We start from the raw sequence: 17,779 nt of genomic DNA, 5'->3' as shown, positions 1-17,779 counted from the left end.
AAAGACAAAGAAAAGAAAGACAAAAAAGAAAATACAAAAATAAAAATAAGAAAAAATAAAAAAGAGAAAGAAATAGAAAAAATATCGACAGCCGTCTTGAGTTCAAAGCGAGACAGGAAGGTGACGTGTTAGGAGAGAGAGAGAAAAAAAAAAAAAAAAAAAAAAAAAAAAAAAAGGGAAGACCACCACTTGACGCGAGACTGACTCGGCTGTCTTCGGTCATCAATAGCATAAACAAAAATACAGCGTTATGAAGAACACAGCACTGTTAGAGAACACAAACAGGAGAAGATACGGAAGCACGCAAGAACATTAAACCATAATGAACCACTGGTTTGTCAAGTGAATTGTTCTTGTACCGATCAATATCAATTAAACATTCATTCAATCCGTCGGTAATTCCGTGTTCAATACTGAACAAAGCCCCCACCCTTCATGCGCCAATCTTTGCCACGTCACTCCTGCAAACTTCTCTCCCCCATCTCGCCTACCAATAAACATGTGATGAAAATAACGTTAGCAATGTGAAGTACGTATAATACACAGACACGTGTATATATATATATATATATATATATATATATATATATGTGTATATATATATATATATATTACATATATGTATATATATACATATGTATATATATAAATACATATATGAATATATATATATATATATATTACATAATGTATATATATATATATATATGTATATATATAAATATACATATAAATACATATATATATATATATATATATATATATATATATATATATATATATATATATATATAATTTTTTTACAGTCCCCCCGGGTTTCGAACCGAGGTCTCGCTCAATGCTAAACTTGGGTCGAACCCCGGGGCGACTGTCGGAAATTATTTGTTTGATACTCGCTGTTACTAGTGATTCGTATATAGATATATATAATCATCTTGTGTTCTGTTCATACTCCCACCACTGACCATAACAGAAGACCATTCGAACATTTTTATATACAACAAATCATTCGTAAAAATAAAATAAACTAATAAATAACGAGAAAAACAAAATACACTAGATCGTAAGTCTTCTTTCTGAATCGAAATAGTATATTAGTCAGTCTTCGTCTTGGCTGTAACTAGCAGGTTTTCGCTTTAAATTGATAAAAATTCTGATCACTTTAACTTGTTCAGCTGGACTATAATGAGCAAGAGAGCTCCAGGATGAAGACATGTTAATTACTTTGCATTTATTGGAGTTCAGCACAAGTTTAACTCACGATAGTTGCCTTTGTTGCTATTGATTAGGGACTTGTTACACTAATTCTATTTACGTATTCATTTCTTTTATCTATACATTTATCTATTTATCTAAGTTATCTATTTTCATCAGGTACTTGTTAGAATAATCTTTATTTATCTTTTCGATTTATTCATCTACGTATTTACTAAATTAACTTGTTTATTTTCCTCAGATGCTTGTTAGGCTAATGTTAAATTTGTATAAATTGAATTTATTTATATGCTAATTTTTTCATAAGGTATTTCTTACGCTATTATCATGTAGAAATGATAACACTTATATAAAAAGCATTTTATGAAAAGCAATTAAAGAAATAAATAGCAATAGTGTAATAACTATTTTATGAATGTGCTGTGGATGTGCTGCGTCTTGCTACATTGCTTCTAACCAAGGGCAGTGGGCGAGATGCAGGGATGACCCGTCATCCAGGAGGAGCCAAGATCAGAGGGAGGGAGGGAGGGAGGGTTGGTGGATGGGAGTGGAGTGGGTGGGGATGAAGTGGGTGGGAAAGGATTTATGCCTTTGACTTTGGCTACCTCCCTTACAAGGGGGAAAAAGCAAGGGAGAAAGAAGGAATGTCATCATCACCATCATCACCATCATCATCACTTTCTATTTTACTTATTTGCTTTTCATCCGATGCTTGTTTTACGAAAGTCATCATCATCATCATCATCATCATCATCATCATCATCATCACTTTCTATTTTACTTATTTACTTTTCACCCGACGCTTGTTTTACGAAAGTCATCATCATCATCATCACTATTTTCATTTCTGTATCTATTTAGTTATATCCGCCACTAAAGTCATCGTCTACCAACTGCTCTTGTTTGGGATGCGAGAGCAGGTGAAGTGGGTGAGTGGCGTCAGGGCGATAAGCTACACACGGTCTAATCTTCTTATTGCATGTATGCAGTCGAGAAACTTGGGAGGAGACGAATCAACTTCCCAAGTCCACACATTATATACAACCAAACACCAACACAAATGAATTTCAAATTTGCACACGCAATTGTAAGAAGATGAAATGTTACATTTAGAGATATAGACATATAAAATGTTCATTCAATAAGGGCATATACATATGTATATATACGTGAATATACATACACACACACGCACACGGACACAGACACACAATAGCACAGCGAAGACTATGCGTTGCTGTCAAAACACGAATTAATACCGTGTGTGTGTGTGTGTGTGTGTGTGTGTGTGTGTGTGTGTGTGTGTGTGTGTGTGTGTGCGCATACGCACATGTACGTGTATGTGATTGCATGAAGACGCACGTGCACATATGGCCACACAATATATCACACAAATTCAACAACTGCGAGCGTCGTTGGGTGGGTTGCCTACGAACACGAAGCGAAGCGAAGCGAAGAGAGTAGGCAGGAGAAGCGGCACTGAACAAAGGCATGGGAGCGGATGGCGGGCAACCGTCAAGCAGGTTGGAACTGGGGGGGAGGGGGGGCTGCGCTGCTCGGTATTGATCCGAAGGCAATTCGAATCAACACCAACTGAAATGAGGGAGGGAAGGAGGGAATGGAGGGAGTGGAGGGATGGAGTGGAAGGAGGGAAGGAGGGAATGGAGGGAAGGAGGGAAGTAAGGCGGAGAGATAGAGGGAGGGTGGGAGCAGAGAAAGGAGGAGAGAAAGAAGGAATGAATGAAGGGAGGGCGGGAGGGAAAGATGGAGGAAATGAAGGAGAGAGGAGAGAAATGAGGGAGTGGAAAAGGGTGGACGGAAGAAGTAGAGTGGAGAGAGGGTGCAGGGATGGAAGGATTGAGGGAGGGAGGGAGGAAGTTGAGGAAGGAGGAGAGAAATGAGGAGAGGGAGTTGGGGGAGGGAGGAAGGAGGAGGAAGGAAGGAGAGAAGGAGGAAAGGAGAGGAGCTAAGGTGACAAGAGGGATGGAAGGGAAACAGGTAGGAGGGAAGAAAATGAAAGAAGGTAGGAAAGAGGGAGGGAGAAAGAAATGAAGGAAGGAAAGAAGGAACAAAAGAAGTAAGGATGAGAGAAATGAAAGAAAGAAGAAAAGAAAGAATGAAGGAAGGAAGGACAGAAGGAAGGAAGGAAGGACAGAAGGAAGAAAAGAAGGAACAGAGGAAAGAAGGAAGGAAGGAAGGAAGAAGGACGGAAGGACAGAAGGAAGAAAAGAAGGGAAGAGAGGAAAGAAGGAAGGAAGGACAGAAGGGAGGGAAAAAGGAAGGTAAAAGGGAAGCAAAGAAGGAAGGAAAGGAAGGAATGATAGAAGGAAGGAAAAAAGGAATGAAAGAATGAAGGAAAGAAAGAAGGAAGGAAGGAATGATAGCAGGAAGGAAAGAAGGAAGAAAGGAAAGAAGGAAGGAAGGACAGAAGGGAGGGAAAAAGGAAGGAAATAAGGAAAGGAAGGAAAGAAGGAAATAAAGAAGGAATGAGGGAATAATAGAAGGAAGGAAAAAGAAGGAAAGAAGGAAGAAAGAAAGAAACGAAGGAAGGATAGAAGGGAGAAAAAAAAGGAAGGAAAGAAGGAAGAAAGGAAACCAAGGTAGGAAAGAAAGAAAAATTGAAAAAAGTAAAGATAGAGAAAAGAAAAGAAGGAATGAAAGAAGGAGGGAGGAGGGAATTAGGGAAGGTAGGGAGAAAGGCAAGAAGGCAGGAAGGCAGGAAGGAAGGAAGGAGAGTGTGATGGTGAAGAGGGGAGGGCACTGGTGGACGGGGAATCATGATGATGGATTGGTGGAGAGGCTATAGGGAGGCGCGGTGGTGGTGGTGGAGGCTATTGGTGGAGGGGGGGGAGGGAGCAGTGGGGGAGAGGGGGAGAGGGGGAGGTCCGATACACAAGAGACAATATGGAGGGAGAAAACCGAGTAAGGACACACTTTCAACATCCTGACGCAAAAGTTTGTCGTTTGAGTCGCCAGCTGATTTTATTTAGGACTAAAGAGTGTCTTCATCAATATTCTCTCTCTCTCTCTCGCTCTCTCTCTCTCTTTCTCTCTCTCTCTCTTTCTTTCTCTCTTCATGCCTCTCCTCCATGTTCCCCACCTCCACCTTTCCCTTCCCTTTAGTTACTTAATGATGTCACTTGACGCTTGTCGTATCAAGGTATGTCGAGTTATATGTTGAGGTGTTGGAAGACCTCAAAATAGAGAAAAAAAAAGAGAGAGAGAGAGAGAATGTGAGAGAGAGAACGAGAGAAAGAAAGAAAGAAGAGAGTAATATTGAGAGAAAGAGAGCAGAAGGAGAGAGAAAGGGGAAGAAAAAATGGAGGGCTCGGAGAAGAAAATAAAATCATTGGGGGAGAAGAAGAGGGGAAGAGAGGAGAGGAGGAAAAAGTGGAAGAGAGGACTGAAAGAGAGGAGGAAGGGCATGACTTGGTGATGAGGGAGGGAGGAAGAGAGGGAGGTTGGGGAAGTAGTAAAGAATGTAAGAGGAAAAGAAAAAGAGAAGAAGAGAAATACAAAGAGAGAAAGGGGAGATAGGGAACAAAAAGAGAAACAGGAAAGTGAATAAGGTCTGGATACATAGAAATGGTGATAAAGAAGGAAATTGGAAAAGAAGAAAAAAAAAAAGGCTAAAATAATGGAAGATAAGGCTGAGGAGGAGGAGGAGGAGGAGGAGGAGTGGAGAAGTGGGAGAAAGAGGAGAAAGTTGTACAGGATAAGGAGGAAGAGAAGAAAAAAAAGAGAAGGGCGATGAGGAGGAGGAAGATGAGGAGTAGGGGAAGGAAAGGAGAGGAGAGGAGGAGAAGGAGGAGAGGAGAGGAGGGGAAGAGAGACGAGGAGGAGGGGAGGGGGGAGGTTGAGGGGAGGGGGGAGGAGGAGGGGAGGGGGGAGGAGGGGAGGGGGAGGAGGAGGAGAAGGAGAGGAGGGGAGATGAGGAGGGGAAAAGAGGAGAAGGGAAGGAGAGGAAGAGAAGAGGAGGAAGGGAGGAGGGGAGGAGAGGAGGGGAGAAGGAGGAGGAGAGAAGTGGAGGAAGGGAGGAGTGGAGGAGAAGAGGGAGAGGAGGAGGAGAGGAGGGGAAGAAAAGGAGAAGAGGAGGAGGAGAGGAGGAGAAGGAGAGGATGAAAGGAGAGAGAGGAGGAAGAGGAAGAGGAAGAGGAGGAGGAAAGACAGAGACGAAACGACCTGAGAGAGGACAGCAAGTGGAGAGGATGGGTTGGTCGAATAGGAGGACGAGGAAGAAGAAAGAAGAGCAAGGAGATGAAGATAGAGCCGAAGAGAGGGGCGAGGTGGCTGTGGGGAGACAAGATGAGAGATAGAGATAGAGATAGATAGATAGAGAGAGAGAGAGAAAAGAAAGAGGAAGAGAAAGAAAGAGAAAGAGAGGGAGAAAAAAAGAGAGAGAAAAAGAGAGAGAGAGAGGAAGAGAGGGGGGAGAGGGATGGGAGGGACACTGCCGTCCGGGGAGCCAGGAAGCGGCGTGCAATTGTTTGAAAAGAGAGAAAATGAAAACAGGAAACTGAAAGAGGGTCACAGGGCACAGTGGCACTGAAGGAGGGGGCAGAGGGGAGAGGGGGGGAGGGTGATGAGGAGGGGGAAGGGGTAGAGGCGAGGGGCGATGAGGAGGTTGAGGAGGAGGGAGGGGCCATGGGGGAGAGGGAAGAGGAGGGGGAGGAGGAGGGACGAGGGAGAAGGGAGAAGGGAGAGGGGGAGGGTGGGAGAGGGTAGGGGGGTTGGCGAAGGGGGAAGGAGCAATGCAAGGGGGAAGGAGAGTGGGAGAGGAAAGAGAGGAAAACGGGAGAGGAGGAGAAGAGAGAGTTTGAAAAGAGAGGGCTGCTTGGGGAGGGGGGAGAGAAGAGAGGAATTAGAACAGGATCGAAGGAAGAGGGAGAAAGAGAACGGAAGAGTAAGAGAGGAAAGAAAAAGAGAGGGTGAAGTGGACCATGCTCAGTTGAAGGGAAGCGGAAAAGAAAAGTAGAAGAGAGCGGGAGAGGAGAGAAGGAGAGAGATAAAAGAGAAATTGGAGAAGGCAGAGGTGCAGAGGAAGGAGACGGAGAGAAAAGAATAGAAGAGAGGCGGGAAGAGAGAGAGAGAGAGAGAGAGAGAGAGAGAGAGAGAGATAGAGAGAGTGAAATGCGTTCAAAGGTAAAGGAGGCAGTAGAAAGGGACATGGAAAAGAATGAGAAAGGAATGGAAAGGATAGGAAGACAAGGTAGAAGCTGGCAAGAAAAAGGAAGGGATATAAGGGATACATATATATATATATATATATATATATATATATATATATACACACTCGCATGTATGTACTGTATGTATATATGTATGTATGCATGTATATATGTATATATGCATGTATATATGTATGCATGTATATATGAATGTATATATATATATATATATATATATATATAGTATGTATATATGTTTATATGTACGTATGAATGTATGTATAAATGTACGTACGTATGTATCTTATCAATTTCCGTGGGACCCCTACCCTCGGTATTGAAAGGGTTTCTGCAATTGCACAGTTTACCGAGTAGCATATGAAACGTTTGCCGACGCGGGATAATAGTGGGAAAACGTTCAAATGGCAAGATAACAGCGCGTCTAAACGTTTGTGGTGTGCGAGGGCTGCCTTGGTAAAAATAAAATAAAATAAATAAATAAATAAATAAATGAATTAATGAATACATAAATAGGCAGAAAATAAATATTGACAAGATGAAAGTACGTCTGATTGCGGTGTGCGGGGATAAAGACATTGGAGAAAAAATACATATGTAATGAATATATAAGTAGATAAATAAAATGAAGAAATGAATAAATAAAGGATATGTAAATAAATAATATAATTGAATAAATTTGTAAAAGAACAAAGTATAAATAAACAAGTAAAAAACAAATAAAAACATAAACAAGAAAAACAATAAAAAGAGTACAGAAGAAGGATAAAGAAGGAAAAAAAAATCTGCTGAGTGCGGGACCTCTGGTATTTAAATCCTTCAGAAGTCCTTAAGCACGGAAGCCCCTGAGGGGCAAACCTGAGGCACAAGAAATAGGACTCTGTTTATTTTCTAAGAAAAGAGGAAGAAGACGTAGGTGAATAAGAAGACATAGGCGAATAAGAAGAAAAAGAAGAAGACGAAGACGAAGGAGACGAAGAGGCCTAGGCCTAGACCAAGAAGAAGAAGAAAAAAAATAAAAAGAGGAAATACAAGAAGACAAAGAAGAAGACGAAGACGAAGATGAAGAAGGATGATGATGATGATGATGATGATGATGATGATGATGATGATGATGATGATGATGATGATGATGATGATGATGATGATGATGATGATGATGATGATGATGATGATGGATGGTGATGATGATATTGTTAACTGCGGTACGTATTACTTTTCCCACATAGGCTCCTTTCACACGTATCCACTTTGCGCCGTACACCGAACACGACACGACGGCGTGCTCACAAATAACCATGGGTGTCTATGAACGCTTTCACACGTCACGATCACGTCGTGTCGTGGACTGGACGGCGGAAAGTCGATACGTGGTGATAAAGGGAGAATGTGTGGAGAACTTCACTAGAGTTGCACAATCGTGACGTCGGACGACTTTATTCAGCTTAAAGAAACCTCTCTGTACTTTCGAGTGATGTGAGAGAGAGAGAGGGAGAGAGAGAGAGAGAGAGAGAGAGAGAGAGAGAGAGAGAGAGAGAGAGAGAGAGAGAGAGAGAGAGAGAGAGAGAGAGAGAGAGAGAGAGAGAGAAACTTTGTTCTGGCGAGATCGCCCCCTCCCTGCCGTCCCCGTAAGTAACTGCATCAGTCAGTCAAACCCTCTGTCGTTAAAACAATGGAGCAAAAGGAAACATTTGCAATATATGGCCACCGTGTGCAAGGGTGTCAAGTGGGGAAAAATAAACCTTTGCATTGCTCTGCATGGAACCATGAAACGTTTTGAAACTGCTACGCATGGGTGGGCCAACTACTGCCCCCCTAAAAAAAAAAAAAAACCTACAAAGTTGCAAATTGCAGGATAGCAAATAACGCAAACTCAGGGCGAGAGTAGGAAAAAATATCGTTTGGTGAAATAGGAAAAAATAAGAAAAAAAATTCCCGAGTTCCTAATGGAAAAGAGAAACTTTTGCAGAGTTATACACGGGAGTGCTGAAACGTTTGCAGAGTGGCAGAGGGGAACATCAGCACGGAGACAAAAAAAAATGATACGAGAAACAAGAGCAAAAGTAAGAAATTTATAAGAGAGAGAGAGAGAGAGAGAGAGAGAGAGAGAGAGAGAGAGAGAGAGAGAGAAAGGGGAGGGGGGAGGAGACAAAGACTCAAAATAAGAAGAAATATCCACCAAGGGTTATACTGACAAAGAAAACGTCGGATTACCTAAGTTCACAAGGAGAAACAATAAAAGGTCTTGGTCAGACTGAAGAGACTTCTTCGTGGAAAGTGAAAAGCTGGATGGAATTAAAAACGTGCGAGGAGAAGGAGGAGGAGGAAGAAGAGGACGAGGAAGAGGAAGAAGAAGATGAAGAAGAATCAAAGTTTACATCCGACGGAGAGACGAAATGAGGATTTTGGGGCAATTTGTTATTTTAATAAAAATAAATTATGACAGTTACAGTAGTAATGATTAATTATGATAGCAATAACAACTTATGATAATATATTAATAATATGATAATATATTAAATTCAATAATAATTATAATGATGATAGTAATATATTTATGATAATGAAAATTATAATGATGTCCAAATGTTTAAGCCCAAATGACATTATTCAGTATTCTTTGCCAAATTTGGTTAATAACAAGAGAGAGAGAGAGAGAGAGAGAGAGAGAGAGAGCGAGAAAGAGAAGTAGTAGCGAAAAAGAGAGCGAAAGAGAGAGCGACGACATAAGGAGGAAAGGGGAAGAGAGAGAGAGAGAGAGAGAGAGAGAGAGAGAGAGAGAGAGAGAGAGAGAGAGAGAGAGAGAGAGAGAGAGAGAGAGAGAGAGAGAGAATCGTTCTCAAAGCCATATAGATAATACGTTATTCATCTTCATGACCCGAGGCAACCCAATACTACTTGCAATAATTATAAACGGCGCATTTTGCAATTCATATTTCTTGGTATATGGACTATCCAATAAAGAATTATGGCCTGTTGGGTACACGCTTGACTATATAACAAAATATCAAATATGTACCTTACTGCTTTCATTATGCTGTATCATCTAAATGCTTCAAATATTAAATATATTGAAGAATATAACTTAATTCCTGTAATAATATTAAGAGTTCCTTTCTTCCCAAACAGACGTGTATTCTTTTGTTTCAAAGTGTTTGTCCCTCTCTCTCTCTCTCTCTCTCTCTCTCTTTCGTTTTCTCTCTCGTGTTATCAACCAAATATGACAAACAATTACCGATTTTTTTCTTTTTTTAGCAAGACATGTCAGTTCTACAAAAAATACGAAAATACTGATCTCAAACTAAAAAAAAAAAAAATCCTAACGCAACGACCTGATGATGAACACATTCATACACGAAACGTCTACTGAACAACTAATGTTCCCAATCGCCCTGGCTCTTCATTATATAAACATATACAAATTATACGACCTACGCACAGCAAACATAATCAGGAATTCTCATACAGGGGTCACGTTTGATGACTACTAATGCTAAAGTGTCCTGTACTGCTGTAAAATTGATAAGTACAGACCCGCCTGTAGTGAAATATTGTCATCGACCAGAACTGTCATGACAACATCGATAAACTAAACAAAGCGCAAAGGGCAGTAGTAAAAACGTACGTACGTACGTGTGTGTGTGTGTGTGTGTGTGTGTGTGTGTGTGTGTGTGTGTGTGTGTGTGTGTGTGTGTGTGTGTGTGTGTGTGTGTGTGTGTGTGTGTGTTTGTGTGTGTGTGTGTTCGCGCGCGCGCTTCTCGCATTGTTCGTAAGCCCCAGTCACACTATCACGATTCTTGTCAAATGTTGTGAATTTGAAAATCTGCAGGACGACATCGCCTACAGTATCCTAGACTTCCCCAAGTCTATAATTCAACAATATATCTAATATTCGTCTAAGTTTAACTAAGTCATTCAGCTTCTTAGCATATGACGCAAAGGTGATTTGACATTTAGAGATTCGAAAAATAACAAATTATAAACGAAGACGTTTCTACGCAAACGAACTCACTTGAGTCGTGACCGGAGCTTTACTGCGCTTGTATCACATTCCTGTTGTTCTTTGAAGAACAACAAAGTATTTTATGAAAGTGTCATTCAGCAAAGCACTCTATTACTCGTGCATTAAGTCTACGAACTATTTGGTACTTTGACGAGGTCAACGTATACGCACTAACAAATGGGACAATGACACCTAATGACACCATGGCTCCAAATGGCACAATGACACCAAATGGCGCAATTGCTCTAAATGGCATCTTGTCACAAAATGACACCATAACACAAAATGGCATAATGGCACCAAATGGCACCATTGCACAATATAGCACTATGGTTCCAAATGGCACAATGACATCAAATGGCGCAATGGCTCCAAATGGCACCGTGACACAAAATGACACTATGGCACAAAATAGCACCATGGGATCAAATGGCACAATGGTGCCAAACAACATGATAGCAAATGGCACAAAATAACACCATGTCTCGAAATGGCACCATAAGGCATCAAATGGCTCTAAATGGCACCAAATTACTTCAAATGGCACAAATGGCACTGAACTCAAATTCTGTCCTGGGTACGACCAAAACAGAAGCGTACGTTGCACACATTTCGAGTAAAAAGAGTCCATTTAACCAAATAGCTATGTACTCCATGTTCTGAGGGCTTAGCGTCGTTACTTGTGATCAGTGTGAGCTCAAGAGACAGTTTCAGTACGAAGTCAGACTAAACTCCTTTTATCTAATCAACAAAATAATTTTCTTTACTAAAATACATTTCCTTGTGTCTCCACTCCTCAGGTTCTTAAGCGGATTACAATATCTGAAAAAAAAATGAATAAAATTGCTGACTGAAATTAGACTAACAATTAAGAAAAAAAAATCACTTCGTTTATTGAAATGGAATGGCTTAATGCAGTTAATATTTTAAGGACTTATAAACAGTACAAAACATAAAGAAACGCATATGCACGTACGCTAATGGAAATGGGATTTCCAAGACAATACTGAGTAAATATAACAGAGATATGAACACGCTTGCAAACGTGCGTTCACACACACGGAGGTGCCATTGCATGCACGTGTACAAACACGCATAGACACACACACAAATGTACACACACTGGTATACACACGCACGCACGCACGCACACACACACGCACACACACTCCTACACATATGTACACGCGCACACACACACACACACACACACACACACACACACACACACACACTCGTACACATACACACAAAGGATTACAAAGGCGAAGCATACCGACAGGAGACCTTTTGGTCCATATCTAGGTCGGATGCGAAAAAAAATAATAAATGAATAAATAAAAACTATAATAATCTAAATAACAAATAAAATACATAAATAAATGCATAGGTATAATTAAGTAATAAACAAACAGATAAATAGTAAATAATAATACTCGGAAATTGACATGTAATTAATAATTAATGAGAATCAAACAGACAAAAGATAACAAAACAAAAACAAATATAAAATAAATGATAATCACTACACACACATACACACACACTTGCACACATGCACACACACACACACACACAACTCGTACACATGCACACGCACACACACACACACATACACACTCGTACACATGCACACACACACACATACACATACACTTGTACACACACACACACACACACACATACACACACGTGCAAACACACACACACATACACACACGTGCACACACACACACACGAACACACACACACACGTACACACACACGTACACACACACGCACACACATACACGCATACACGTACACACACGTACACACACGCACACACATACACGCATACACGTACACACACGTACACACACACACACACACACACACGCACGCACGCACACACACACGAACACACACACACACACACACACACGCACACACACACAGGCCTACAAACATCCAAATGCATTGTCGCACGAAGGCACTATGTGTGCAGGTGTTCAATTCTCTCTTATCTTTATTAAGAAGTTTCTTATCAATTCCATTTCCTTTCCTCGTCTTCCCTTTTAACCATATCGCTTCTCCCTCCCTCACTCTCTCTCTCTCGTTCTCCCTTCCTTCCCCACTCTCTCTCTTTCTCTCTTCTCCCTCCCTTTCATTCTCCCTCCTCCTCTCTCTCTCTCTCGTTCTGGCTCCCTCTCTATCTCGCTCTCTCCCTCTCATTCTCCCCCTCTTTCACTCTCTTCCACCCCCCTCTCTCACTCCTTCTCTCCCTCTCTCTCTCTCTCTGCATCTTTTTAGCTATCGGTAGACACTATCCTCCACTCTTCCCAATCACGAACACCAAATCTCATCAGTGACTTATTGCCTTTAGGGTTTGTCGTGACCGGTTACCTGTGGGCCGCGGGTCCGGTGCAAGAGATATCCGGGATTGATTGATTGATCGTTAGACGATTTCATGCAGTTCTGCGAGGTGGCTAAGCATGGAATTCCTCTGTCTCACTTCAAGGACTTAAGACCACTTGCTCGTGCCCTTACTGCTGCCCTCTCACGTTGACTCTTGGCTCTTTTCACACGTATCGACTTTTCGCCGTTCGCCGTCCACGACACGACGTCGTGCTCTAAAAAAAAACATGGGTGTATATGGACGCTTTCACATGTCAGGACCATGTGTGAAAGAGACCATAGACATCCATTGTTATTTGAGAGTACGACGTTGTGTCGTGAACGGTGCACGGCGAAAAGTCGATACGTGTGAAACGAGCCTTAGCGGAACCCGAACCAGCACCTCGCCTCCGGGGTGACAGTGCTTCTCATTATAGTGCCATTGAAGTCAGGTCACTGAGGTCACGTCACTGAGGTCATGGTACTTATATTCAGTATCATATGACTAATTGAGATGAGGGATGAGAGTTACGTCAAGGCTTCAATATAAACGGGGATGACTGTGACACTGTTTATTTTACTTTGGCAAAGATCATTTTCAGAAAGAAAAATTCCTCAATTGCTTGATTGAATACAATGATTGAATGCATATTTCAACAAGAGAAAGATATATTATATATATATATATATATCTATATATATATATATATATATATATATATATATATATATATACATATATACATACATACATGTGCGGAAAAACCACCAAGGAAAAAGATAAACTGATGACCAAGCGCTTTCGTCTATTCAGACATCCTCAGGGTACAAAGTTTATGTGATTCCACATGTACCCTGAGGATGTCTGAATAGACGAAAGAGCTTGGTCGTCAGTTTATCTTTTTCCTTGGTTGTTTTTCCGCATATTTAGAATCACGAGTTTATGTGATTTCTCATGCATATATATATATATATATATATATATATATATATATATATATATATATTAATATTATATATATATATATATATATATATATATACAAAAGTCACAAGGCTGGAGAGCTTCATACCAATCATTAGCAACAATATTAAAAAATGTTCCTTTCAAGTTGATATGATCCCTGGCCCCATTTTCTACGATTGTACTTAAGCACCAGATCCTAACCCCGTTTTCTATTACGTTCTAATTCCCTGATTCATGACCGTTTACTTCACAATGTATAACTTCTCCTCTTTAGATATCTGGACATCAAACATCTCCTGACATCAAACATTTGTATATCTTGATATCAAACATCCTTCTGCACCTTGACATAAAAAATCTCATCTATAAACATCTTGATATCAAATTTCTTCTCTATATATATCTTGACATCAAACATCTCGATACATATCTTGACATAAGAAATCTCATCTATAAACATCTTGACATCAAATCTCTTTTCTATGCATATCTTGACATCAAACATCTTCATACATACTTTGACATCATATATCTCCTCTATAAATATTTTGACATCAAACATCTCTATACATATCTTGACATTAAACCTCTTTTCTATATACATCTTGACATCAAATCGCTCCTCTATACATATCTTGACATCAAACACCTCTAAATCTCTTCTCTGTATAAATCTTGACATCAAATCTATTCTCTGTATATAGGCCTATCTTGACATCAAACGTTTATATTCTCCAAAGGTTCCATTTGGGCGCTCTGCTACCTTCCCAGACCACAAGACGGAATTCAATGAATTACTTACCCTGAGGATGAATCGATTAAAATTCAACAGAGGAAAATCCACGTACCTGCGAAAAAAAAAGAAATCGTATTAAATAATTGTAATTCACACTGATATCAACATAATATATACTCTTGCATGTTTTCGTGAGTTTGTGTGTGTTCGTGTGTATGAATGTGTGTGTGTGTGTGTGTGTGTATGTGTGTGTGACAGTGAGAGAGACACAAAGAGAGGAAGAGAGAGAGAGAGAGAGAGAGAGAGAGAGAGAGAGAGAGAGAGAGAGAGAGAGAGAGACCTAACATAACAGAGATGGAGGGAGAGATACACAGAGACAAGAGACACAGAGAAACGGAGAGAGATAGGAAAAGTAATAGAGAGACCATAGGTGGAGGAGGTGGAGGTGGAGGGAGAGGTGGTGGGACTCCTTGTAACCTCCTTAAACACCATCAAGAAGAACCCTGTTTCCTTTGAGGCCGCGTCCAAGATGACGATGGTATTGATCACGGCCGTGATGTCATTATGTGTCCACACGTGTGTTCTTCGTTCAGGGGCCATTCTGACCGAAACCTTCCGTGCTGGGTGGTACTTTCCTTATTCTGGGGCCAGCGCCAAGCGATTTTATTCATCTCCGTGGCTACCCCTTGGTTGTGTAGGGGTTAAAAAAGCCAACCAAAGATTTTATTTACTAAACATTTTTCGTTCGCATTCGTAAATTGAACATTATTTTCGTAAGCATGCAACGGGGTGTCAACCACAGTGTACACACACGCATACGCACACACACACACACACACACACACTCATCTAAAAACATAGCTTTTCAGACTGGTGCATCAACTTTGGAATAACTTAACGGAAGAAATCGCCGAATAATAAAAAAGATGAAAACAATCTAAAAATAACTTTGATCGATGTAGACAAATTGGCGAGGCGAGTAGCCTACTGGGTCTATTCCTGTCAAAGATGATTAAGTAAAAAAAAACACACACACACACACACACACACAAACACATTGTGTTGTGAATTACAGAACCATCCTGTGTTTATACACACTACTGGACTATCAGTTCACCAATGTAATTCATAGATAAATAAATGAATAAATAAATAAATAAATAGTTAAATGGAAACCTCGCTCCCCCTGAACCCAATTCCCAACACTCCTGACTACTCCCACTCCCTGTTCCACGATTCCAATCCCACTCCCTGTTCCACGATTCCAATCCCACTCCCTGTGTCCCCTTATCACTGTATGTCTTTAAGAGATCTATCAAGGGCCCTTGGCACCTCCACAACAGTCCGGTGTTGGGAGGGAAGGAGGGAGTGAGAGGAAGAGAGAAAATAAAGAGCAAAGAGAGAAAGAGATAGGAAAGAGACAGTGAGAGAGATGGGGAGAGAAAAAGAAAAAGAGAAAGAGAGAGAGGGACAGGGGAGAGAAAGACAAAGAGGATGAAAAGGAGAGAGAGAGAGAGAGAGAGAGAGAGAGAGAGAGAGAGAGAGAGAGAGAGAGAGAGAGAGAGAGAGAGAGAGAGAGAGAGAGAGAGAGAGAGAGAGAGAGAGAGAGAGAGAGAGAGAGAGAGAGAGAGAGAGAGAGAGAGAGAGAGAGAGAGAGAGAGAGAGAGAGAGAGAGAGAGAGAGAGAGAGAGGGTTGCTGCATAACCCAGATACTCGTAATACCACTTTATTATAATGACCAGTTCCACGGGCAGCTCCTTCTTACTAATGTGTTCCGGCCATCCTCCCTCCTACTGATGTGCTTTGGCCGTGTTGACTCATCCTAATTCATGATGCATTGGTACTGATGGATAGAAACTACAGTCACTCAACTGTCAACTAGTATTCAACTTTTCCTCCTATTCTAGCTATTGCTAGACTATCTTACTCACCTCCAGTCGACTTCTCTGTGTGTACATGCCTGTGTCTACATACGTGTAAACTCTCAGACGCACATGCATGTACGCGTGTACGTGGCAACAAGCCAGCTTCTATGCGTGGGCGTATGTGTGCAGGCACATAACGTCGAGCACATATGCGTGGTAGGTAGTTTATGAGTCTTCAAGTGAGTTTATGTGTTTGCATTTTGTTAAATAAATGATCCATGTGCTCATAAAAAAGCATAGGCGTTTTTTCCATATATGAGCTCATAAATTCTTGAGTATATAATATGAATAGGTCAATATATATGTATAAGCGATATTTTTTGCTCACTACGTTTAATCTAGAATCGTGAAAAAGAGAGAGGGAGAGAAGGAGAAGAGAGAGAGACAGATAGAGAGAGAGAGAGAGAGAGAGAGAGAGAGAGAGAGAGAGAGAGAGAGAGAGAGAGAGAGAGAGAGAGAGAGAGAGAGAGAGAGAGAGAGAGAGAGAGAGAGAGAGAGAGAGAGAGAGGGATAGAGAGAGAGAGGGATAGAGAGAGGGGAGAGATAGAGAGAGAGAGAAGGGAGAGAGAGAGAGAAGGGAGAGAGAGAGAGAAGGGAGAGAGAGAGAGGGGAGAGACAGAGAGAGGGGAGAGACAGAGAGAGGGGAGAGATAAAGGGAGAGGGGAGAGATAGAGAAAGAGAGGGTAGAGTGAGATAGAGATAGAGAGAAAGAGAGAGAAGGGAGAGAGAGAAGGGAGAGAGAGAGAGAGAGAGAGAGAGAGAGAGAGAGAGAGAGAGAGAGAGAGAGAGAGAGAGAGAGAGAGAGAGAGAGTGAGACAGAGAGAGAAACGGAACACCCAACTGAGAGATAAATACAAAACAACTAATCAGAAGATATCAATCATTGCAACATCATCCTCGTTCTACTTATTCTATGATAATACACGCAGAGCGTTATTTTCTATTTTATTTTATTTTATTTTATTTTTATTTTGATTTTTTTTTTTGCTCAAAATGTGAGCAGACTCTTTTGGGACACGCGAAGTTTCGCTCAGATTAATTTCAGACAATTTTAGTCAGCTTTGAGAATCCCTTAAACTCCAAAGACGTTCAGACGACTCCAAGATGATGTATGGTCTGTTCGACACAGTATAAATTATTAATGTCCTTGAGAGCTGTGCCTGAATGATTGATATGAAATCCTTTTCCGACCTTTCCTCTCCCGAAACTATTTACATTTAATATGCTTGACCGAACAAGGCGTGGAATAGACGTACACGGCTTTTGCGAAATGTGAAATACTCGTAATTTGTGAAATGTGGTCAGTATCATAAACGTACGTTCAACTGCCCGAAAATCATTATTCATGTTCTATTTCTCGATGACAAAAAT

Source organism: Oratosquilla oratoria, chromosome 41 (genome assembly GCF_046742065.1).
Source record: "Oratosquilla oratoria isolate Oo_2021 chromosome 41, ASM4674206v1, whole genome shotgun sequence".
NCBI classification, from domain to species: domain Eukaryota; kingdom Metazoa; phylum Arthropoda; class Malacostraca; order Stomatopoda; family Squillidae; genus Oratosquilla; species Oratosquilla oratoria.
The sequence above is the reverse complement of the archived record's forward strand: the minus strand, read 5'-3'. Positions refer to the sequence as shown.